At 40.5% G+C, this 24,757-nt stretch overlaps 1 long non-coding RNA gene across 2 annotated transcripts in view; it reads right to left on the bottom strand.

Annotated features, from left to right (window-relative positions):
• The window catches only part of LOC149447564 (uncharacterized), a 96,867-nt gene that overhangs the window by 49,583 nt on the left and 22,527 nt on the right, over nucleotides 1–24,757 (bottom strand). Inside the window, exons 2-3 of one of the 2 annotated variants that reach the window (XR_016305852.1) lie at nucleotides 14,232–14,349; nucleotides 10,698–11,134 (exon numbers count right to left, since the gene is read on the bottom strand). This is a non-coding gene — a long non-coding RNA (uncharacterized LOC149447564). Of the gene's footprint in view, nucleotides 1–10,697; nucleotides 11,135–14,231; nucleotides 14,350–24,757 lie in introns of those variants that run through there. The other variant, XR_016305853.1, reaches the window with a different exon arrangement.

Below are 24,757 nucleotides of genomic sequence, written 5' to 3'. Positions count from 1 at the left end.
GTTTGAAACCGTTGTGTATATTGAAAACATTGTACTACTGGTTTTTGGGTATCTGTAGGCAAGGTTTGAATAAAAGATTCCCAGATATCAAAGAATTTTTGGACCCATGACTCCACCCATTCCATGCAAAAAACATAAGAGAGTTTGTCTAGAAACTATGGGGGGTTCTAGGTAGATCCACTTATTATCAAAATCTTTCAGCTTCCAAATAACATTATATTCCAACAGAAATTCATTTTTTTTTTGGACATTCTCTTTCTCCCAAACTGACTTTGGCTGACAGAGCCCTTCTGTATTCTGATCTTACCCTTAACTCTCAGAGGCCCTGCACTCTCTACCTACAAGCAAAGCCCTAGACATAGTCTTGCAATGGAAGTGTATAAGAAATATTCTATAACACTATCTCCCCAGCTTTGGCACACATTTGAAGAAGCCTTTGCATCAGGCTCTCTTCCTGCTTGTTGCACTACTACTGAAGGAGCCGCTTAGTAATTTGGCTCCTCTGTTCTGCGCCACGTTTCCAAGAATTACCTTATTTCCTCTGACACAACTGATTGGATTAAAGTCACTGCAAGCACTTATAAAGACACAAGGATATACAGTATATATATGACTTGGTGGTGCTAATATCAGGAAATAGACACAAGACCATTAAGTGATAAATGAACTCAATGTATTGATGCAGTTTAGGGTAGATAATGCTAAATGGCCACACAACAGATAGATTCAAACACAGTCTTCTAGACAAGGTAATCACTATGTTAAAGTAGGTTGAACAGAGTTTTGTACAACTAGACTGGGATAAACTCATAACTCAACAAATTCAGGGATAAAACAGTGCATATCAACTGCAAGTGGTAATTCTATAACTAATCTGGGGTGCACTCTAGAGGTAGTTATATCTCAGGTGTACTGCAGAACTATTCCTACTCCCAAAAGCAGTACTAAGAGTCCTTGTAGGGTAGCCTATTTGGATGGACAGCTATACTCCCCTCCCTCCAGCCAGCTAACATTGGGGTCATTCTAGCAATTGATGAACCTAAGCATAATCCTCATGGGAGTTTGCATGTAGTATTATAAGCTGTTGAATAAGTGCCTAGTCCTTTTAAGATTAGTTTCTGAGTTTCCAACAGCAGGCTGTGATCACTCTGTCCTCTCACCAGTCCAGTGATACAGCCACGGAAGTCCGACACCGTGTAGGGGGGGGGGTCCTCTTTTTATCCGACCATACACCTTGGTGCAGCATGAGGTTTCCTCCAATAATGACACAGTTCCAGTCACCATGCTCTACAACCCTCTCTCTCGTCTCTAAGCTGTAAACTATGTCTTGTACCAGCGGAAACATTTGAACTAAAATCAGCTGTGAAATTGGAAAATATAGTGCTATGAAAAAGTATTTGCCTTCCTCCTGATTTTTTTTTTTGCATTTATGTCACACTTAAATGATTCAGATTATCAAAAAAATTTATATTACACAAAAATAACCTGAGTAAATACAAAAAGCAGTTTGTAAATTATAATTTAATTTATTAAGGGGAAAAAGCTGTCCAAACCTGCCTAGCCCTATGTGAAAAAGTAATTGCCCCCTAAACCTAATAACTGACTGTGCCACCCTTGGCGGCAATGACTGCAATCAAGCATTTGGGAAAACTGGCAATGAGTGTCTCACATCGCTGTGAAGGAATTTTGGCCCACTCTTCTTTGCAGAATTGATTTAATTCAGCCACATTGGAGGGTTTTCCAGCATGAACGGCCTGTTTAAGGTCATGCCACAGCATCTCAATCAGATTTAAGTCAGGACTTACTAGGTTACTCCAAAACATTAATTTTGGTTTTCTTTGAGCCATGCAGATGTGGACTTGCTGGTGTGTTTCAGATCATTGTCCTGCTGCACAAACCAAGTGCACTTGAGCTTGAGGTCACAAACTGATGGCCAGACATTTTCCTTCAGGATTTTCTGGTAGAGCACAGGATTCATGGTCCCATCAATTATGGCATGTCGTCCAGGTCCTGCAGCTGCAAAGCAGCCTCAGACCATTACACTACCACCACCACCATGTTTGACTGTTGGTATAGTGTTCTTTTTTGAAAAGATGTGTTAGTTTTACGTCAGATAGAATGGGACGTACACCTTAGTTAGTTTTACACCAGATGTAATGGGACATACACCGCCTTAGAAATAGCTTTGTAACCCCTTCCAGACTGATAGATGTCAATTACTTTGTTTCTCATCTGTTCTTGAATTTCTTTAGAAATCCGTGATGTGTTGTTTTTTTAGATCTTTTAGCTGCTTCACTTTATCAGACTGCTTCTGTTTAAGTAATTTTTTTATTCAACAGGTCTGGCAGTAATCAAGCCTGGGTGAGGTAAGTCAAATTTAACTCATCTTTCCAAACAAATGTGATTAATCACAGTCCATTAAAGATTTAACCCCTTTTTGCTGCTCTGGCGCACATTACTTTAGGCAAGGGTTCTGTAGGATTATTGGAGGTCTGACCAAAAAAAATAAACACAGTACTTTTGGGCTACTACTATTGCCAGTAAAGTCACCTTAAAAAGTCTTTTATCAAACAAATGAAAGTAGGTTGAGATGATGCTTTTTGTAATGCCCCTAAATCAGGATCCCCCATGAATCAAACCTGGGCACAATTACTACTGGTGACCCAAACAAAGCATTCCTTTGTCTTATGTTCCCTGAACTTTTTTGTTAACTTTCATAATATTTTGTTCGCAAAGAATTTTGCATTACGAGGTAGGCTAGGGTCATGTTGTTCTAGATCAAAACTTAGCACCTAAGATATAAATGGGAACAGCAGCTGGACTATTCAGGAGACCAGAGAGTGGCCTTTGTCTTAGGCTTCATCTTCAGTTGCCAAAGAAAAGCATCTTTGTATTGAATATGTATTCTTTTTCATAGCACTGTTGCATGGTGTGCTGCTTTGCTGGCAATGCTCAGGTTAGCTACTTTTAAAGAAGCACAATTTTAAAATAAAGAAAACAAAAGAAAGGAAACAAAACACCATCTTAAATAATTAATTGATGTAAAAAAAATCCACATTCTTAAAAAGAATATATTAAAAGTTTTTAATATGTAAACCCATTTCATATACCTGATATTTGGCTGCTGTATCATGTATGAAAAATTTCCTGTTCTTTATGCATTGTGGTCAGTTCTCTAGCTTTGAAAACTATATAGAAAATATTCAGGTGGCGCATAAATCAATTGTCAGTGCAAAAACTTTATAAAAATATATACCGTATTTTTCGATCCATAAGACGCACTTTTTTCCCCCAAAAAAAGGGGGGAAAATGTCAGTGCGCCTTATGGAGCGAATATAAAGCGGCCGGTCTGGTATTTCTGCCGCCACCATGTCAGAATACCGGGCCGGCCGCTCAGCTGTTCTCTCCTGCAGGGCCTTACCTGTTCCTTGCTCCAGCGCTGCACAGTCTTCCCGCGCTGGCTTCTGTGACAGCCGGGTGCCCACTGCGCATGTGCTGCGCTTTGTGAATGATCCGGTGTCTTCTGGGACACATGACAGGTCCCAGAAGGCGCCGGGCCATTCACAAAGCGCAGCGCTTCTCGCGCATGCGCAGTGGGCACCCGGCTGTCACAGAAGCCGGCCCGGGAAGAAGAGCGAAGGACAACTCCGCGGAAGTGGGAGCGGGTACCTGTCAAATTCAGCTACCCGCTCCCCCTCCCTCCCCAAAGGTCAGCAGTCTCTGGTCATTCCCTGCACTGTCTGCAGTCTCTGGTCATTCCCTGCACTGTCTGCAGTCTCTGGTCATTCCCTGCACTGTCAGCAGTCCCTGGTCATTCCCTGCACTGTCAGCAGTCTCTGGTCATTCCCTGCACTGTCTGCAGTCTCTGGTCATTCCCTGCACTGTGTCCGCAGTCTCTGGTCATCTCCTGCACTGTCAGCAGTCTCTGGTCATTCCCTGCACTGTCTGCAGTCTCTGGTCATTCCCTGCACTGTGTCTGCAGTCTCTGGTCATCTCCTGCACTGTGTCCGCAGTCTCTGGTCATCTCCTGCACTGTGTCCGCAGTCTCTGGTCATCTCCTGCAGTGTGTCCGCAGTCTCTGGTCATCTCCTGCACTGTGTCCGCAGTCTCTGGTCATCTCCTGCACTTTGTCCGCAGTCTCTGGTCATCTCCTGCACTGTGTCCGCAGTCTCTGGTCATCTCCTGCACTGTGTCCGCAGTCTCTGGTCATCTCCTGCACTGTGTCCGCAGTCTCTGGTCATCCCCTGCACTGTGTCCGCAGTCTCTGGTCATCTCCTGTATTGTGTCCGCAGTCTCTGGTCATCCCCTGTACTGTGTCTGCAGTCTCTGGTCATCTCCTGCACTGTGTCCGCAGTCTCTGGTCATCCCCTGCACTGTGTCCGCAGTCTCTGGTCATCCCCTGTATTGTGTCCGCAGTCTCTGGTCATCTCTTGTATTGTGTCCGTAGTCTCTGGTCATCCCCTGTACTGTGTCTGCAGTCCATTGGTTCAGAATATTTTTTTTCTTGTTTTTCGCCTCAAAAACCTAGGTGCGTCTTATGGTCAGGTGCGTCTTATGGAGCGAAAAATACGGTAAATAGAGTGCATAATATTTTCCACACAAAAAATAATTGATGAAATTACAATAATTAATAATAATCCAAAAAGAAAAGTCCAAATGAATCAGTCCACAAAACGATCACATCGTGAGGAAAACTTGTGCCGAATGAGTAAATACATAAATGTACGTGCACTACTCCCCTCTCAGGTGTGCAATCACCAAAAGGTGTTACCTCCCACTCTCATGGTTGGCACACTAGGCTTTAATAGACGATTTTCAAGAAATAAATTAGACCACTGTGAGGTTTTATTCTCCCTATATCTTGAAACAGAATCCCAGGACAAGCGCTCCTGAACTCTAGCACACAAATTCTATAACCAACTTTCCCAAGGGTAATAAAGACCTCAGATGTAGATAATATTGGCTGCAATCTTTCTCCAGGTCATCACAAGTTTCTAGGGTTTAGTATGACTTCTTTTAGTGGTAGAACCGGTTTCTAAACTCAGTACTCCGGGTCCTGCTCAGGCTGCCATTATGCAGCAGTGATGGTGCACACTGAACAGCAATGTGCACTCTCCAGGTTCATCACCACGCTTCCATCCTATGCATTACGTCACGGGTCACGTGACTACCTCAGGGTTCCGTGAAGTCTTGCGTAGGATGGACGCATGGTGACGTCATACCGGTACGGATGGCAGCCACCATCTTGGTACTCCTAAAACCCCTACACCTTCCCTGCAGTTTTTTACTGCAAGAATTTAGCTTTTTTTGGTCTGCAGACCTATTTTAAATGTGAGTAGTGATTCTTAGATGTTATTTTAAATAAAGTTTGTGACATATTATACTATGGGAGTCTTCTTGCTTGCATCTTCCATGTGAGACACTGTGGATGACAGAGGTCTACGGTCATTTCTGGAGCATGGTTATGAGTGTTTGTCGCAGCTGTTGGAGATGACCTTTTGCTCTCTGATTGTATCGAGGATATATTCCTTGGAAGGTGAGCGCACATGCTAGCCCGTGGAGGATTTGTTCATATATGTTTGCAGCACTGGATCTGTCACGGCATGCACTGAAGATTCACTGAGGTTTTTTTCCTGATTTTTTCATATTTTTTTCTGGGACTGTCGTTTTCATTTTTATATTTACACATATATATTCTTTGGGACTGAGTCACTTTTTGATGTTTTTGGAATGAGTCACCTATCAATTATTTTTGATTGATCATTTTGGGACTGAGATACTTTTTTTATATCAGTCATTGCTTTATCCACTTATGTCACAAGTACTTCTCAGACGGTTTTCTGTATCTGGTATTGTCACTTATTATTTTTGAACAATGATTTTGGGATTGAGTCACTCTTTGTATTTATTAGCCATTGTTTATTCACTTGTGTCACTAGCACTTCATAGCCGATTCCCTGTGGCTGTTATCGTCACTTGGCATTTTTTGCACCACCTTACACATCTGTATGTTATGTTCACACCTGGATGAGGGATACATTTATATCTAGTTTATGTCATCCATTTTTTCACATATCAGTCACTTAGTAGTGCAGGAACCTGTAATTTTTCATTTATTTCAGGAACTTGCTCCATCCATCACCATCGAACACCTTGAGATGGACAGAATTCATAGAACCCTAGCCCCACACCCAGATGAAGGTCCCACCGTGAGGTATTGTGGTGAAACTCCACTTTTTCCGCAAGGAACAACTACTGAGGGCATCACACAAAAGGAGACCCTGCTTTTTATAAAGCTTCCACAGTGTTTCAGGCTCAGCCCTCCCCGCTAATGAGGAGGACCTTCGAAAAAGTGCGTTTGGAACTAGACCTCTTCCTGACCACGATGGCAGAGAAAATTCTCCGTAAATCACAGCACACACTCTATATGAAAGCTAACAAGCCAAATACGTTTCTTGCTCTGGCATTACGCAAAGCTGACTACACCCCTAAACTGGTGACATTGAAACTGTCTAGGGATACTTTCTCTAGCAAGAATTTCGTAGGCGCCTCACAGATCTCTATGAGAAATCCAACCAGTTCAACCAGCCCAAATTAGACAATATTTTTTCTTCTATTTGACTCCCCTCTCTTTCTCATTCCCGAAGAGATAGCCTTGCTAGGCCCATAACTCTCGAAGAAACCCACCTCACCATCTGGTCTTTGAAGACACGCAAACGGCCTGGCCCTCACAGTCTATCAGCAAAATACTATAAGAAATTTGTGAATCTCCTCGCCCCTCTACTTGTGGGAGCCTATGATTCGATACTGGAAGGTCACTCTTTTCACCCTGAGACACTCACTGATGCAGTTGCAATGATCCCCAAACCTAATACTGATGACACCACCTGGTCCAACTATATGCCAATCTCAATACTGAATCTAGATATTAAAATCATGGTGAAAGTTCTATCTGCCTGCCTCAATCCATTCACCAGTGTACTGATACACAAAAACCAATTTGGTTTACTCCCTCTTATCAGGCAGGGGATAATATTCAGCATGCAATACTACTAGCACATACTGCCCGAACACATCAAATTCCTTCTTGCTTTATCTCTCTAGATGTAGGCAAAGCATTTGATACCATCTCCTGGTCTTAACTGCACTATGTTCTACATTGCTGGGGTTTGGAGTGCACTTTACAAAATGTATTTTTGCTCTATATACTAACCCCAAAGCTTTGTGTACTACTCGGGCTTCCGCTCAGATCTCTTTCCCATAGAACGAGGTACCCGCCAAGGCTGCCCCCTCTCTCCACTTCCTTTTGCCCTAGTGATCGAACCCCTAGCTTAACTAATCCACACTAACCCTGATATTAAAGGTCTGGACCTGGGCGGTCACCAGCATATACTTTGTCTGTTTACAGATGACGTCCTAATTTTCATGACATCCCCTCTGATTTCCACCCCCAATTTGATAGACATACTATGCCATTTTGGCGGAGTATTTGGATTAGTGGTTAATCCGCAAAAATCTTCAGCTCTTAATACAGCCCTACCACCTCCTTTACTAACTCAGCTACAAGACACCCTCCCTTTCTCATAAGTCAATACATTCATTTCCTACTTGGGCATCAAACTTATTGCAAACCCCTCGGACTTATATGCAACAAACTATCCCCCCATGTTATCCCATCTTACAAACCTGATGTCGAAAAAGGTCATCCCTACCCTTGGCCTGGCTGGGCAGAACAACGGTGCTCAAGATGACTATCTTTCCTAAAATTCTCTACCTTTTCAGGGTCCTACCCATACAAGTTCCATCTCATTTCAAGCGCAGTTTGCAAAGCAGGGCTTCACATTTTGTCTGGGGTAAACTTAAACTACTTTATACACCCCCAAACTCAGAGGAGGACTCAGCATGCCAAGTTTTTTTACATACTATTACACTGAACAATTAGCACAACTCCCTAAATATCATGTCACCAAGGAAACTCCATTGTGGGTTGCTCTGAAATCTGTAGATTGCAACCCCCTCTCTACAGCGAACCTCTTATGGTTGAATCCATCATAAACTTATTGTGAACCCTGTTACCAAACATAGCCTTGCCATTTGGGATAGGCTTAAACATTGCTCTGGTCTCCAATCCTTTCATAATCTTTTACTCTCCTTTCTCCATAATACATCCTTCTACCCAGCTTGGTCTTCGCCTTCCTCTTTCACAGTGTGGTCCACAGCAGGACTGTTCCAGACCCACCACCTCTTTACTTACTTACTTACTTACTTGGTCCCCGCCAGGATCTCTAAGTTTTTCCCACAATACCCTCCGAGTGCTTCCAAGGATGTGCTAACCTGGGTACACATGCCCACATATGGTGGGAATGCCCTCTAGTACGAACCTTTTGGTCTGAAGTGTTTCAGATCTACTCAATGCTCTTTGAAGTGCTGCTGGCATCTGACCCTACTGTAACGGACCACCCGACAGCACCTCTATCAGTCCCCTGATAGAGCCTCTCCAGCGTGCGGAGTCTAAGTTCCGGAGCACTTGTTCACCAGGGCCCCTGATGGTGGGGATGGACTTGGAGTGCTCCGGGACCAGGTCACAGCTACCGGATATCTCTATCAGTGGTAGAGGAGTCTGCCGGAGGCTCCTGCAGGGTGAGAGTCTGATGTGAGGGGACCCAGGGGATCCCTGAGGGATGGATGGATGGATGGATGGAGGAATGAGCAAGGGCAGAGTCAAACAAGCCATGTCAGTAGCCGGGGGGTCGGTGCGGTACAAAACAGTAAGCAAAGAATGGTCGGGTCACACGCAGGGTCAATAACAGGAGATCAAATCTAAAGGGGAACATCCAGGAGCAGAGTCAGGCAAGCCAAGGGGTCAGGACAGGAGAAGACAGCTAGGTCAGATAATCCGGATCAAAGTACTCACAACACAGGTAACAGGATATGCAGAGAGACCATTCGGCAACAAGTGTCTGTGCAGGGCTGATTTAAGTAGCCCACCCTGCACCTGACAGGTGCAGCCTAGGTCCTAATGCCTGCCCAGTACTGTCATAGACGACGGGTGCGCCTGGGTCCTAGTGCACTGCTGCCTGCATGTCTTGACAGACACCTACGCATGTGTAGACCCATGCGTCGCGATGGTCCCTGACACCTACTGTGGCTCTCCTGAATAACAAACCCTCGGTTCTTACCCACCGCCAATTCAAACTTTTACTCCACTGCTGCTAAACAGATCATAGCAAGCGCTTGGAAGTTTCCCTCATATCAGTGAAGCACAGTATTACTAAGGCGATGACTCTTGCCAAAAGTGAAGCAACCTTATTGGATAGAGTGCCTTCCTATGAAAGACTCTGGAAACCCTGGATCACACGTTTCTTGAACCCTTGATTTTGATGATACTCTGCTCCCTGACAGCTCAGCCACCATCTAGATGACCCAAGTCACCCTTGCTGTTGGTGGTCCTGGCCCCTCCTAGGGGATTTACCTTTATATGCTCACTTCCTTTCATATCCCCCCTTTGACTCCTGCTCTTCTATTCCATATTTTTTATACAGGTTTTTCATGAAGTTTTTGGGTCCTTCCGTGGTAGGAGTGCAATGTTACAGCCCTCTTGCCCCATTAGAGGTGGGTACCCATATACTCCAGGGAAGGTGATTTACTTTACTTTCTCAAGCTCAAATCTGGACGCTCGTGCCACCAGCTTGTCTTGTCAGTTTTAAGACATTCCTCACCTTTCCTAACACCCAGTACCGTGTACTATTTGTTGATATGTACGCTATTTCATTATTTGTTGTATTTATCCTATGTTTGGCTTACATCTTATCCCATATTGGATTATATGTTTGAAATTTACTCTGTAAAATATCTGATTTTTCCAAAAGCATCTTGTTGAAATGTGATATTACCTAATCAAAATATATTTGAAAGGACATCTAAGGAAGAGTTGTTAAAGTATATCTAAAGGCAAAACTTTTTTTTTTAAATTTTGGACGGAGTGGAGATGGATTAGAACACCTGTTAGGTTTTCATTGCTCTCTGCGTCCCTGTTATGGAGATCCCCCTCTCTATTTGTCCTGTTTACCATTATCATTTAAAGTGAAAGTAAAGAAAAATCCAAATTTTGGGTTGTCCCCAGGAAAGTAATAGAGGGGAAATCTTCAATTGGGGACAATAGTTCTTGTAACCTTGGGCCCCTCAAGGAAATCCCTTGATTTGCAGAGATTTTCTTACACAAATGGCAAAAAATAAACTGACAGGGGTTAAAACCCTCCCTTACTCTATCGAAAATGAAAAAAAATTGCCTTTAGTTCTACTTTAAGCATATAGGACTGGAAAGGGTTTCAAAAGGATTTCTGAAAACTTGGACTTCCATGAGTCCTCATTTTTGGCAAATGGTTTTTAAATGGAAAAAACAGCATTGTTGCAATTCTCCAAATGAATTAATGTCTTTCAATCGGTGAAAGGACATCCTATGGTAACCGCTAAGGATCTGCAGACATTTCTTGCACATGATAACATGTCTATTACAAGAAAATTACTGATCAAGAAAGGTTCATTGGAAGTCCCCATGGAGAGAACCACTGCTCTCCAAGAAACAAAGATAATTGACAGCACTACAGAAACAATGTTCTTTGGATATCAGTAACCTATAGCTATCAATTTTTTTTCCTAGTGTAAATTAATGAAAACTAAGAAAGATAATTTCTGGCTACTTTAGTAAAGCACATTTGTGTATGTAATTTAATCTGCTGAATGGTTGGATGCATAGATACATAGGCATAAAAATATATTGTTAGATAAGCTTTGCAAAGTTAATAACAAAATCATCAAAAGAGAATGCAATGGTCTTTTCACAGTGAGAGAAGATAGACTGGAGTTGTTTTAATATTCTAAGCTGATACCTTCTTATTTTAACATGAAACACTCTATATTGTGTCTGAAAGTCTTTCATGTCCAGACTTTTTGCAAATGACCTCTTTCCTGTGGAAAGTGCTTGTTTTTTTGCTGAATGCAAAGATCATTCATTGGAAAGGGATCAATGCTGCTCTTAGACACTAGGAATTAGCCATCCTTTGGTTCACTGGAGGTTACTTATAATCACATGACCTCTTTTTGCCAGCTTTGTGGGTGGCAAGGCAGTGGTGAACTGAGGAAAGAGAAATAAAGAAGACAAGTTGAAAGGAATGAATGGAGTTCTATTAACCTTTTCAAGAGCCAATAATAAACTGTTGGTATACTTAAACCATGTATGTGATTAGCAGAATAAATAGTAAAACACAAGCATTCCAAGCATCAATGTATACATTTAAGAATTCTTCATTTTAAAATAATAAAAGCTTATGATATTATACAATGGAAGAACTCTTCTAACCTACATATCAATAGCAAAAGTAAGCAAAACACTGTTTCAGTAATTGGCATTGTCAAAAAGAAAATATTTTTTTTATTTTATTGTATTTATGCTTCTAATAATGTAATAATTACTTATTTAAATTTTTAAGTTCTGGTGTACAAACTGACTGAATGCTTTAGTGGCGTTGAAAAAGTGCTGTGGCCCTTTATTAAACCAAACACTATAGAAAATTGTGGGTGGCACTGCATAGAAGTTGATTCCATTCTGACAATGTTGTTTAGCTATCATTTGCTATTTTAAATGAATTGGAGCAATCCCCCCTTTTACAACATTTGTTTTCTATTATGGAGAGGTGCAGCAGTTGAGGGCAGACATGTGAAAGTGGCTGTTTGATTCTCTTTTTCATCCCCCTGACCCTGTCTTTGTCCCATCTCACCCTGGGAATGTTACGCCTCAATACTTCACTTTGAGATGCTCTAGAAAGTGGCTTTGTTATTCCATTTTTTTTAGACACACACGAAATTGTTCTCATTCCCCCTGCTGTAAAAGATACTTCAAATTGGGACTCAGTTCACAAGTGCATTGCAATTTGGCTAAGCTCAACCTTTGTTCTGCTTGTACAAATGACAAAACAGAGTACACATTATACAGTTGATCTACTGCTGCCTTTGCACTGCACTGAGAGGCTGGGAGAGAGCTAATCCCTCTAGTATCAAGGTGGCATTTTCTGTGGTGGTACTACTTCCAACAGGGAAAAATGTGGAAATTTAAAATTGATGGTTGTCATAAAGATTTAGTTTGTCATAATCCAATATCAATTGGGCCTTTTATTGTAAGCTCTTAATTATTTAGCTTAATGATCTACAACAGAAAATATGAATTTAAATACTACAACATTGTGTTGCTTTTAATAAACTTCTGGGCAAATGTCATATAATATATTATGCATATGTTAATAGATATGAAAATGGGATTTAGCAAATAAAGTAATTACAATACTGTAGAATATATTATACAGGTTAGATTACTTATATTTTTTGTGTGAATGCTATACTTTCCTGCAGTGGGAAAAAGAATGCTAATAGATGGAGTAGGAAGGTACAGTAGGGTGCATACTCATGTTTGGGTCCAAATATGTACCTGAATTAAGCCTACAATACTATTTCTAAACCAAAAGGAATTTGGAGGTTCAAAGAAATAGCGGGGGGTTAATATACGCGTGCCACTGCACAGATTTACATCCTTATTTTGCATACTGTATGTTAATGGAAACCCCAATGAAAAAATCTACCCATCATTTGGTGGGTTTTTAAAGGGTAAATCTGGGTGGTAGAAAGACAGCCATAGCTATAGCTACTTCTGTACTGAATATATTCAGTAGTCCAGATATGCTTTTCACAAGTAGGAAGACAAGGCTGGGTGGATGGCTGAGAGCAAATTTTAATAAATGAGGTGATACAATAATGAGGAAATACTTTGCATATGAAAAACTTAATTCAGCATGAATTATGTATCATGGAATTATCAGATATGTGTGATGTTTGGCAGCATTTATTTTGTTAGGTAACCCTGTATTTACCAAATAGTTACCAAGTAGCCCCTTAAGTGTTTACATTTATTGCTCATACTGTGTGAATATTAATTATTATTATTATACAGGATTTTTATAGCGCCAACAGTTTGTACAGCGCTTTACAATATAAGGGAGACAGTACAATTACAATACATTTCAGTACAGAAGGAATGTGAGGGCCCTGCTCATGGAGCTTACAATCTAAAGGAAGGGGGAGATGATACAAAAGGTGATAGCTGCGGGGGATGATCTGGTGGAGGTGATTCAAGTACAGTTCTTAGGTGGAGGTGGGGTAGGCTTCCCTGAAGAAGTGCTTTTTCAAAGATCGCCTAAAGGCAGATAGGGTGGGAGGTGACCGGACATGCTGTGGTAGGGAGTTCCAGAGGATGGGAGAGGCTCTGGAGAAGCCCTGGAGGAGAGTGTGGGAGGAGGTGATGAGGGAGCTAGAGAGGAAGATATCATGGGAGGAGCGGAGTGGGTGATTTGGCCGATATCTGTGGATGAGATCGGTGATGTAGCTAGGGGCAATGTTGTGGATGGCTTTGTAAGCTGTGGTTAGTATTTAGAATTTTATACGTTGGGTTATTGGAAGCCAGTGGAGGGATTGGCAGAGAGGGGCAGCAGACGCTGACAAGTTGGTAAGGTGTATGAGTCTAGCAGCAGCATTCATAATAGACATTAATATATATATTAAGATATTAATCTATTTTGGTCAATTCCAATTTTAAAATATCTACCAAGACTGGATGGTTTTGTATAAGACACAGTTTCAGTCAAACATTCAAACTATTATTATTATTATACAGTATTTATATAGCGCCAAAGGGTATGCTCAGCGCTGTACAGTAGCAAGGGGGACAGAACATGAGACAAGGCAGTAACAAGTTTTGTATAAAATGTAGTATCTACTAATTTCAGACCAGTATACAGTGTTGAATTATATAAGCAGGAATACCTTTTGAATTAGTCAGATGAATATTTGAGAACCACTGATGTATGGAATTAAGCCTGTGACCTGATAACTGACTTGAACTTTACTACTTTTATTATGCCGCTGCACACATGGTGCTGATGCACATTTCCAATACTTTGGTCACAGCTAGTATTATTTTAACATACTAGGCTTTGTTGGTTGGATTACAGCATCTAATCAAGCTCCATGTGTTTTCTATTTAGTGCAGAAAATGATAGGTGCATGACATCTGTGCACAGTCTATTTTTCACACAGATCCATAAGTTGTACTTTAGATAGCAGTCTTTCTTAAAAATGTTTAGCTAGAAAAAAAAAATCCCTATAGCTTTAGTACCATCACTTACCTGTATTTAAGTATATCCTACGTTGTTTAGGCAGCTGGATCCTGGAGGAAACTTCAGTGCAGAGATGCCTGTACTCTTTCTGACTCTGAACTTCTAGTGCTGCTTTGGATCTTTGGACCTGAAAATCAGAAATTTTTCACTGCTGAAAGAAACCCTAGCAAACTATGAAGAAACCCTATGGTTCCACAGAACTCTGGTTGAGAAAGACTGGATTAAGTGACTGGACCTAATGGGGAACAACAGAAAATTCCTCTGTTATATTTTATAAACTGAGGAGTAACTATGTAGTGACACTAACCAACTTTCTAGTTGACATAAAGGGGTTGATTTACTAAAGACAAATAGCCTGTTCATGTTTCACTTAGCTTTGTGAAGGAGGTGACACTCTGTTGACTTCCATCATCCAATCATGTGCTTACAAAAGATGCTGCTTTTTAAAAAATTTTCTTGCTTGTGACTGGGTATTCTTTGTAAGTGAATTCTCACCCCATTCACTATGGTAAGTAAAAAATTCCTTGAAAAGTGAAATTTCACTTTCAAAAGTAACAAGCTCTTCCACTTTAGTAAATCAACCCAGCATTTCCATCGAATGGGAACAAGTGTAGTAAATTGTCAATTTCTGAGTAAAAGTTAGAGACTGCTATATGTAAATATCCTAGGAGGTTTGCAGTCAGAAAAATACTCAAACCAACCCACCCAGCATTGACCATCATGCCACAACTAAAATCACTGAAATTACATGTTTTCTATTTTTCTAGTGTTTGATATGAATCAAAGCTCCTGACTAGTATCTACATGATTTTCTTGCCTTGCACTGCTGCCACACGATCGGCTGATAATAGGATAAGTAAGCTGGTGTACATGTGTTCTTCATAAAGTGCCTGGAGAGTGTGTATTTAAATTTTAATGTCCAAATGTTATGCATTCAAAATAGGAAACAAGTGGACAGTTAATGATTTTTTAAAAGCTGTGATTATCATGGCTACACACCATAATCATAGTGGACTGATCCTGAAATGAATTGGAGAGGAATTTATAGATGTAATCTTAAACAGGATGCACGTTACATTCATATTAAATTTATATTACAAATATTAATGTTAGCTCAAAGCAGTAGTAAACCACGAAAAAAATTCTAAAAATCTTCTCCCTGCACGTTAAGAGCATAATGTGCTAGTATGCATCACATATTAGCACATTGTGGAAGACCTACCTGAAAACAAAGCCCTCTAGCAGAGCACTGTCACTGCTCCCCGAAGGCTTCCATCTTCACTCAGTCTTCCTTCCAGGTTCTGATTGGCCATCTGATTGACCTAGTCGCAATGCCATCACTCCTGTGCATGCGGGAAGGGAGTTTTATCCTCAGCACTACTCTCTCAATGGATGGCATACCATCCATTAGGAGCACAGTGTACATATGCCAGTGACATCACCGGCCCTTCTACAGTAAATATCTTCTAAACGGTGCAGGTTTAGGAGATATTTACAGTGCCTACAGGTAAGCCTTATGAAAGGCTTACCCATAGGTAATAGATGCAAAATAAAGTTTACTTCCATGTTAACACAACTCATACTGAAACAAATATAGCTACAAAGACATTCTGCAAATATGTCACAACAGAACCTCTATTCTCTATCCAGATAACACTGTTTTGTACAATAGATTTTCACTAAGATGCTGAACATAAGTCATCCATATGTTGGAATAAAATAAGTAAATGTGAACCTGCCTTTCAAATGATTAAACAATTAAAGTGAACATTCACACAGTTAATTATGTGAAAACTCTCAACCTTTTTAGTAAATCGGCCTCATTGTGTTCCTGTCTCCCTGGTATAGCAATGTTTGCAAAAGTTATTGAAACTGCATGTACCAAAGATGGGAATATAGAGTTGAGTGGAGAGGGATTAAAACATCTGTCATTTTTTTTTCTTGCTGTCCGTATTCCTGTTAGAAAGATTTTCTCTCTCTATTTGTCCTTTTTACTGTTATAACTTGAGTGAAAGTAAAAGAAAGTCCCAAATGTTGGGCTGTCACCACTTCAGGAATAGAGGGGACACTAGTTCTTGTGACCTTGGGTCTTATCCCACTTCGTGCCATGGCTATGGGACAGAACGTGAAGGTAAATCTTCCTTACTCTATCCAAAATATATTAAAAAATGTTTTGCCTTTAGTTCTACCTTGAGCTAATTTTAGAGTACACATTGACCACTACGCAATGCTGAAGAAAATCGGGAGTGCTTTAAACAGCATTCTTCGATGCAACAAATGTAGCAGAGCAGAAGTTAAAACTGATTTTCTGAATAGTAAGGTAAAAAGGCATATTAATCAGAATAAATTTTTTTTTTTAAATAAAAGTCCGAAGGATTCCAAAACTACAAAAAGTAAGTAATGCGAAAGTGCAGTTAGGGAAGCTAAAATAGATTATGAGAGACACAAAAATAGAGGTTGGAATAAATAGTTCAATCTTTACATCAAAACCTAAAAAATAGCATGCAATGACAAATAAATCTAGCAGACTATTAGCAAGCATTAAAAAGGGTATTTATTCATGAGATAAAACTATATTACAAAACTCTGGTTTGGCCATGTCTTGAGTATGAGGTCCAGTTTTGGTCATCAATTCTCCCAAAAAATGTCCATGAATTGAAGAGAGTTCAGAGAAGGGCAACAAAGCTAAAATGGGGGTTGGAGGACCTCAGTAATGCAGAATGAGTACATACATTAAACTTATTCCCCATCTCGGCAGGAAAGGTGCTTACGATGGGATTTGTTTGCAATTTAGAAAGGTTTAAATGGTGACTCTAGCATTGGGAGGAAATTATTTATCCTAAGGTCTCTAAAGAAGACATGCAGTCAAACGATGACGTCGCACGAGAGGTTATTCAATCTTAAGCTGTGCAAAAGAATCTCTTTGTTAGAGTGGTAAGGATGTGGAACTCCCTTCCATAGTTGGTGGTGTCAACAGGGAATATAGATAAATTCAGTGTACAGGGATATGGAAAATAGTAGTTAAATAAACACACACTCTCAAGTTGAACTAGACTGGTATCTTTATTCAACCTTACCAATTAGGTGAATATGTAAAAATGCACAGCAAATATTAATGTTTTACATTTAAATTAATCTTCTAATGTCACAGGTTCTGCATCAGAACATCAAAGGTAAACTGTATTGTTGGAGTCAGTTGGGTTTTTTTTTAAGCTTTTAAGTTTTTAACAGTTTTTTCTTTTTTGTTTCTTGTTACCTATATCCAGTCTTTGTTTTATAAATAAACATTTAATAGAAGACAAAAGTTTGACAAAGCATTATGAGTTATCCAAAGAGAGAGCAGAGCAGAGCAGCTTGTTTTGCAGCTGCATTTGCCTTATTTAAACCTGGGACTGAGTCCTCTGATAAAGGATCATTGCTCCTATGCTTCTTTTATAAATAAAGGGTTACTTTGTCACTTTTAGCATGAAAGGTACTTATGCTATTTATGTGAAAAGAGGAATCTTAAACTGAGCAGATTGGAAGTTTATATTACAATATTGTAATAATATTATGAAAAATTGTGTATATATATATATATATATATATATATATATATATAAAACTAATATTAAATATTACAAATTTACACATTTTTTCCTTTTGTCCTGATCATAAAAAGCAACAAAGACTATTTCATATATATCATACCATTACAGCTTCCCTTTAATTTTCTTTTTAAGTGTTTTTACAGCAGCACAGAAAGCATTATCATGTCCATGGTTAGGACTAGATTTCCCCATCACATTGCGGAAAGAAAGATCCTTCTTTGATAATCATCAAATTCCAATTGTTCTTCTTTGCTGAGTGTGCATAACAATTGTGTCTTGTGCTCTCAGACTGTTTAGTGAATCTTTATGGATTAGAAATGCAGAGATTTTTCTTCCTACTCAAAACCTTTTTGCAACTATGGTTTAACCTTTCAAAAATAATTTATGCTTAAATATTTATTCTAAAATATTGGTGCCGAAGCAGTTAGTTTCATAGTATTTACTGTATGTGATTTTTTTCACTAACTTCATGTTGTGGAAAAGTGTCCCTAGGACTCTTTGATCAGGTTCAGCATATAATAGAAGCTACTTGTCAATGTTGACAGGCAAAGTTCCAAATTTGATCTCAAATTCCCCAGCAAACACATGCTTTTTGGTTTTCTTCCTCTAGGAATAATTTATTTTTATTATTTTATTTCAGTTACTTATATAGCGCCGCCAATTTACGCAACGCTTTACATATATATTGTACATTCACATCAGTCCCTAACCCTCAAGGGGAGTACAATCTAAGGTCCCTAACTTACATCCATACACATACTAGGGCCAATGTAGACAGGATCCAATTAACCTACCAGCATGTCCTTGGAGTGTGGGAGGAAACCGGAGTACCCAGAGGAAACCCACATAGGCACAGGGAGAACATGCAAATAATTCTTCATCATATGATGTCTGAATGGAGGATTTTCCCAAAAACTTGTCATGTATATGCATAGAGTATGCATCAATGTGAATACTGACCCACATGTGATAGTGGCTCTGAGGAGTCTGGCAGGTGGATATATAGAGGGAGAGTGAGGGGTGAGGGAATGGACAGCAAGTGGTTCCTCTCCACTAGTCTCTAATATGCAAAGATGATCATTATACACAACTTAAACAAAGAAACAATAATGATCTCATTCAGGGGCGAACTGACAACTTATGGGGCCCCCAGGCAATAGGGGACAATGGGGCCACTGTGCCCTTGCCCAAACTAAAAAAAGCCTATGAAAAAGGTACCAGGGGCATCTCATGGGGCCCACTACTGACCCCGGGCCCTCGGGAAGTTTCCAAATGGTCAGTCCGCCCCTGATCTCATTATTTCAACGTAACCTTTAAAACCTCATCACAAGTAATCCCTTAATTCCTATACTTCTCTCACACAACAAAGACAAGCCATACTCACCCCCTAGTTGGATCAATATAGGAAAGAGGTATATTCATATTCAGAGTGTATTGACTGAAATATGCATGCAAGAATTTTATCACTCAGATCTTTCAAGGTCGTAGCCCAAAAACTCCTAAAAGGCGCTGGGAGGCATTTACTATTGCAATTCCATTCCACTTTGAGGAGTGCATGATGACCACCGACAACCCCCAAAATATCTGGAAACATAGATATTCATCCCCTTTATAATGTCATTACAAGTATGTGAAATATATGTAGAGGAGGAAGGGAGAAAAGAGAGAAAAAGTATATACTGTATCTCAAACAAACGGAAAAAGACCAGGGGAGGGAGAGAGGAAGGGAATGCAGCAAATACCTACCCTTGAACTGTATATATTCCAAATGTGTTTTTGAAACTCCCTGAATAAACTCAGAAAACTGTATATCCACTCCAACCCAGAAGTGTTAGAGGGTCCAGTTGCTCCACTTAGAGCAGGGGTCGGCAAGCCATCGATTGCGGTCTACCTGTTGATCACAAACATCTGGCAGGTGGAACATGACCGTACAATAGAGCCAAGGCAAATACAAGGAAAGGGGTGGACCAGACGAGAACAGATGATTCAGCACCACTTAGTGAGCAGAACGAGTCCCCAGCCAGCCTTGAAAAACCCGGAGCCTTGTCCATGTTAAAGCAGCCACAGCAGGGTCCAGAGAAAGAGGTGGTTCAAGTGCTGCAAAACAGGTACTTGCAGGGGGTCAGTGACACAGGAGGCAGCAGGCTAATGACAGGTCTTTAGTACTTAGCTGCCAGTGTTATTTGAGGCTGCTGTTGACAATGCAGATACCTGTGTGTACCTGTCAGAGACATCAACATTTATTTTACATTATTCTTGCATCCGCTTGAGAGGAGGAATAGTGCTGTTGTGTGTTACTGTTAGCTCACATGTATGCGTGTTGGGAGTGTGTGCAAAATCACATGTTCCTGACACAGAGAAATGCGCTTCTCTTTAGTAGACACGTGAGGGTGCCATTACTTCTTAATGGCACCCCCATGCATCGTAAATCAAACGCACGCACGCACCAGAATGCATGGTGCCGAAGCACTACAGTGGGGATCGAAAGTTTGGGCACCCCAGCTAAAAATTTGTATTAATGTGCATAAAGAAGCCAAGGAAAGATGGAAAAATCTCAAAAAGGCATCAAATTACAGAATAGACATTCTTATAATATGTCAACAAAAGTTAGATTTTATTTCCATCATTTACACTTTCAAAATAGCAGAAAACGAAAAAATGGCGTCTGCAAAAGTTTGGGCACCCTGCAGAATTTATAGCATGCACTGCCCCCTTTGCAAAGCTGAGACCTGCCAGTGTCATGCATTGTTCTCAATCATCGTCTGGGAAGACCAGGTGATGTCAGTCTCAAAGGTTTTAAATGCCCAGACTCATCTGACCTTGCCCCAACAATCAGCACCATGGGTTCTTCTAAACAGTTGTCTAGAAAACTGAAACTGAAAATAGTTGACGCTCACAAAGCTGGAGAAGGCTATAAGAAGATAGCAAAGCGTTTTCAGATGTCAATATCCTCTGTTTGGAATGTAATTAAGAAATGGCAGTCATCAGGAACAGTGGAAGTTAAAGCAAGATCTGGAAGACCAAGAAAAATATCAGACAGAACAGCTCGCAGGATTGTGAGAAAAACAATTCAAAACCCACGTTTGACTGCACGATCCCTCCAGAAAGATCTGGCAGACACTGGAGTTGTGGTACACTATTCCACTATAAAGAGATACTTGTACAAATATGGTCTTCATGGAAGAGTCATCAGAAGAAAACCTCTTCTACGTCCTCACCACAAAAATCATCGTTTGAACTTTGCAAATGAACATATAGAGAAGCCTGATGCATTTTGGAAACAAGTTCTGTGGACCGATGAGGTTAAAATTGAACTTTTTGGCCGGAATGAGCAAAGGTACGTTTGGAGAAGAAGGGGCACAGAATTTAATGAAAAGAACCTCTGTCCAACTGTTAAGCATGGGGTTGGATCAATCATGCTTTGGGGTTGTGTTGCAGCCAGTGGCACAGGGAACATCTCACGAGTAGAAGGAAAAATGGATTCAATAAAATTTCAGCAAATTTTGGATGGTAACTTGATGCCATCTGTGAAAAAGCTGAAGTTAAAGAGAGGATGGCTTCTACAAATGGATAATGATCCTAAACACACCTCGAAATCCACGGGGGATTACATCAAGAGGCGTAAACTGAAGGTTTTGCCATGGCCTTCACAATCTCCTGACCTCAACATAATTGAAAATCTATGGATAGACCTTAAAAGAGCAGTGCGTGACAGACAGCCCAGAAATCTCAAAGAACTGGAAGACTTTTGTAAGGAAGAATGGGCAAAGATACCTCAAACAAGAATTGAAAGACTCTTGGCTGGCTACAAAAAGCATTTACAAGCTGTGATACTTGCCAAAGGGGGCAGTACAAGATATTAACTCTGCAGGGTGCCCAAACTTTTGCAGACACCATTTTTTTGTTTTCTGTTATTTTGAAAGCGTAAATGATGCAAATAAAATCTAACTTTTGTTGACATATTATAAGAATGTCTAATCTGTAATTTGATGCCTTTTGAAGATTTTTCCATCTTTCCTTGGCTTCTTTATGCACATTAATACAAATTTGTAGCTGGGGTGCCCAAACTTTCGATCCCCACTGTATGTGGTTCAGTGCAATTTTTCAAAAGGGTCGGGGACTTCTTTTCCCACGTTTCTTGCAGGTAGGACAGCCCATTAAAATGAATGGGCTGTCCTGCACACAGTAGTATGAACCAAGACCTTGGGTCCATTTACACTCAGAGTGGTTTAGTGGACAGGTAGAAGTCCATGTTGGACTACAGTGATGTGTACCAGAGAGAGATGTGATGTGTGTTTTATTGCATGACACTGATCACTTTATTTCACTTTATTTGAAGTGAATTCTTCCTTCAGATCACCATACAGCAGCCCAGTGCATTGCACTCACTGTGCAGTGACATGCGATGCCGTCCAGTGAGGTGCAATATTATGCAGCATGTCTGCATTTTATCACACCTCGCTGCACCACACCTCTAGAATAATGGAGCACATAGAAAACAATTGTTCTTTATGTGCTATGTGCCCTAGCAGAAAAATGCCAGTCACTGCTCCAGTGGAAACAGGCCCTTAACGCCAACTCTGCACTGTTTGTTACATTTTACTGACCCTGACCTCTGTGTTACTTACTACTTACCTCTGAACTCTGCTCTACTCACTCCTGCCCTCTGCATTACTTACTCCTGACCTCTGAGTTACATACTACTTACACTTGATCCCTAAACTGTGAATTGCATACTACTGACCTCTGAACCCTGCATTATATACTACTGACCTCTGCACTACATGTTACATACTATGACCTCTGAACTCTGCAGTATTTGGAAATGTCCCCTAAACCTTTCAAACCTTCCATTTTAATGGGGCCATGCTAAGTTATCTCTTTAACCACTTCAATACCGGACACTTATACCCCCTTCCTGCCCAGGCCAATTTTCAGCTTTCAGCGCTATCACACTTTGAATGACTATAGCGCAGTCATGCAACAATGTACCCATATGACATTTTTATAATTTTTTTCACAGAAATAGAGCTTTCTTTTGGTGGTATTTAATCACCACTGAGTTTTTTATTTTTTGCGAAATAAAACAAAAAACACCTGAAACTTTTGAAAAAGAACGTACTTTTCTTAGTTTCTGTTATATAATTTTGCAAATGAATAACATTTCTTCATAAATTCAGGTCAAAATGTATTTTGCTACTTTCTTTGGTGAAAATAATAATAATAATTGAATTTGTATTTTTTTTTTCAAATGTTTCTATTATTTTGTTTATTTTTTATTAAATTTTTTCTTTTTTTTACTATTTTATTTTTCAGCACACTGTGACCAAAGCAATAAAATGTTACCATATTAACATTGGGCAAGTGATCAGGATTTTTTTTTTTTTTAACACATTATGATTGCTAATTCCAATGTATGTCATTGATATTTGCAATCATTGTTACTGAATGAAACTGATTTTGTTGTGATTAGCTGTGATTGGGCAAAGCTGATCACATGATACAGATGGGCTGTGATTGGCCCTGTTTGTGTCATGTGACTGCCTTGACCAGTCACAGCTAACAACATAGTTGTATACAATGGATGGCATGACAGGAAGCCATCCATAGTATACTATTGACATGTGATCTGCTATGATTGGTCACAGCGGTCACATGACATTGGCAACAGGCTGGTGTAGTGATATGTCACAGATCCGGTGACATATCCGGTGACAGATCGTGCTGCTGCGCTGCCCCGCAGCTGCGTGAGCGGCTCCTTTTGACAGGACGTCATATGACACCCAGTCACAACAGCGAGTGTTCTGCCCGGCCGTCAATCTAGATTCTCCTACCTTCCACCACCAAAATGCACCAAAAATGAGGCTGATCCCAGCCCCTCATATCTGCTCCATGCAGCGAATTGCACCCCATCCAGCGACAAAATGGCAGCAGAGAATGACATCACTGTGGCGCGTGCATCCTGCGTCATCACTCATGCATGGTAGCGCATTACATGTAATGCCACCCTCATGGTCAGCGCCCATCCACTAAACCAGTGTGAGTGCGCACAGCCATATGGAGCATCATCCTGCCCTCAGATGGACAGAGGAGCAAAACGATGTCTTCTACCAACAAGAACGGTCATTACCCATTCACAACCCGCACCACAAGGTGGGTGTAGGATGGGATGCAGGATGCATATACCCACCAAACCAACACACAACTCCACCTATGGGTCAATAAACACATATACTATATTGCCAAATGAGCATGTGACCTGGTATGGTTCAGGAGAGGGGTGAGCGCTTGCTGGTCCCCTCCTTTCCTGGCCTGTCAGGCTGCATGTTCTAATAAGGGTCTGGTATGGGTTTTGGATACATCCGAATAATGAATACTTTGTCTGAATTTAGATTCATAACAAAACAAATCACACGTCTAAAAATGATATTTGGATGCACTATATGTGCCATAAGTCATTTTATAATGGGCAAGATGAGGGAGTGAAGGTCCACTCTGAAAAACTGTCAAGCCTTTAATAAACATTATTTTTCTAAGATCAAGCTCACATTTAAATTGGATGGGGACTCCAGAAATCCTATATTCTTGTATGGTTTAGCAGAAGAGTGCCATGTGGGCTCTAAATACAAACCCTATATTGCTGTCATGTAACTACACTATGCAAAACGCATTGAGACACCCCTCAAAATCATTAGATTCAGGTATTCCAATCACCTTCATGGCCACAGGTGTATAAAACCAAGCACCTAGACATGCAGACTGCTTCTACAAACATTTGTGAAAGAATGGGTCGCTCTCGGGAGCTCAGTGAATTCAAGCGTGGTCCCGTGATAGGCGGCCACCTGTGCAATAAGTCTATTCGTGAAATTCCTTGCTACTTAATATTCCACGGTGAACTGTTAGTGGTGTTATAATAAAGTGGAAGCAACTGGGAACAAGAGCAAC

Source organism: Staurois parvus, unplaced genomic scaffold (assembly GCF_062004578.1).
Source record: "Staurois parvus isolate SC_StPar_1 unplaced genomic scaffold, SC_StPar_1.0 ptg000682l, whole genome shotgun sequence".
In the NCBI taxonomy this organism is placed as follows: Eukaryota; Metazoa; Chordata; class Amphibia; order Anura; family Ranidae; genus Staurois; species Staurois parvus.
The sequence above is the reverse complement of the archived record's forward strand: the minus strand, read 5'-3'. Positions and strand labels throughout refer to the sequence as shown.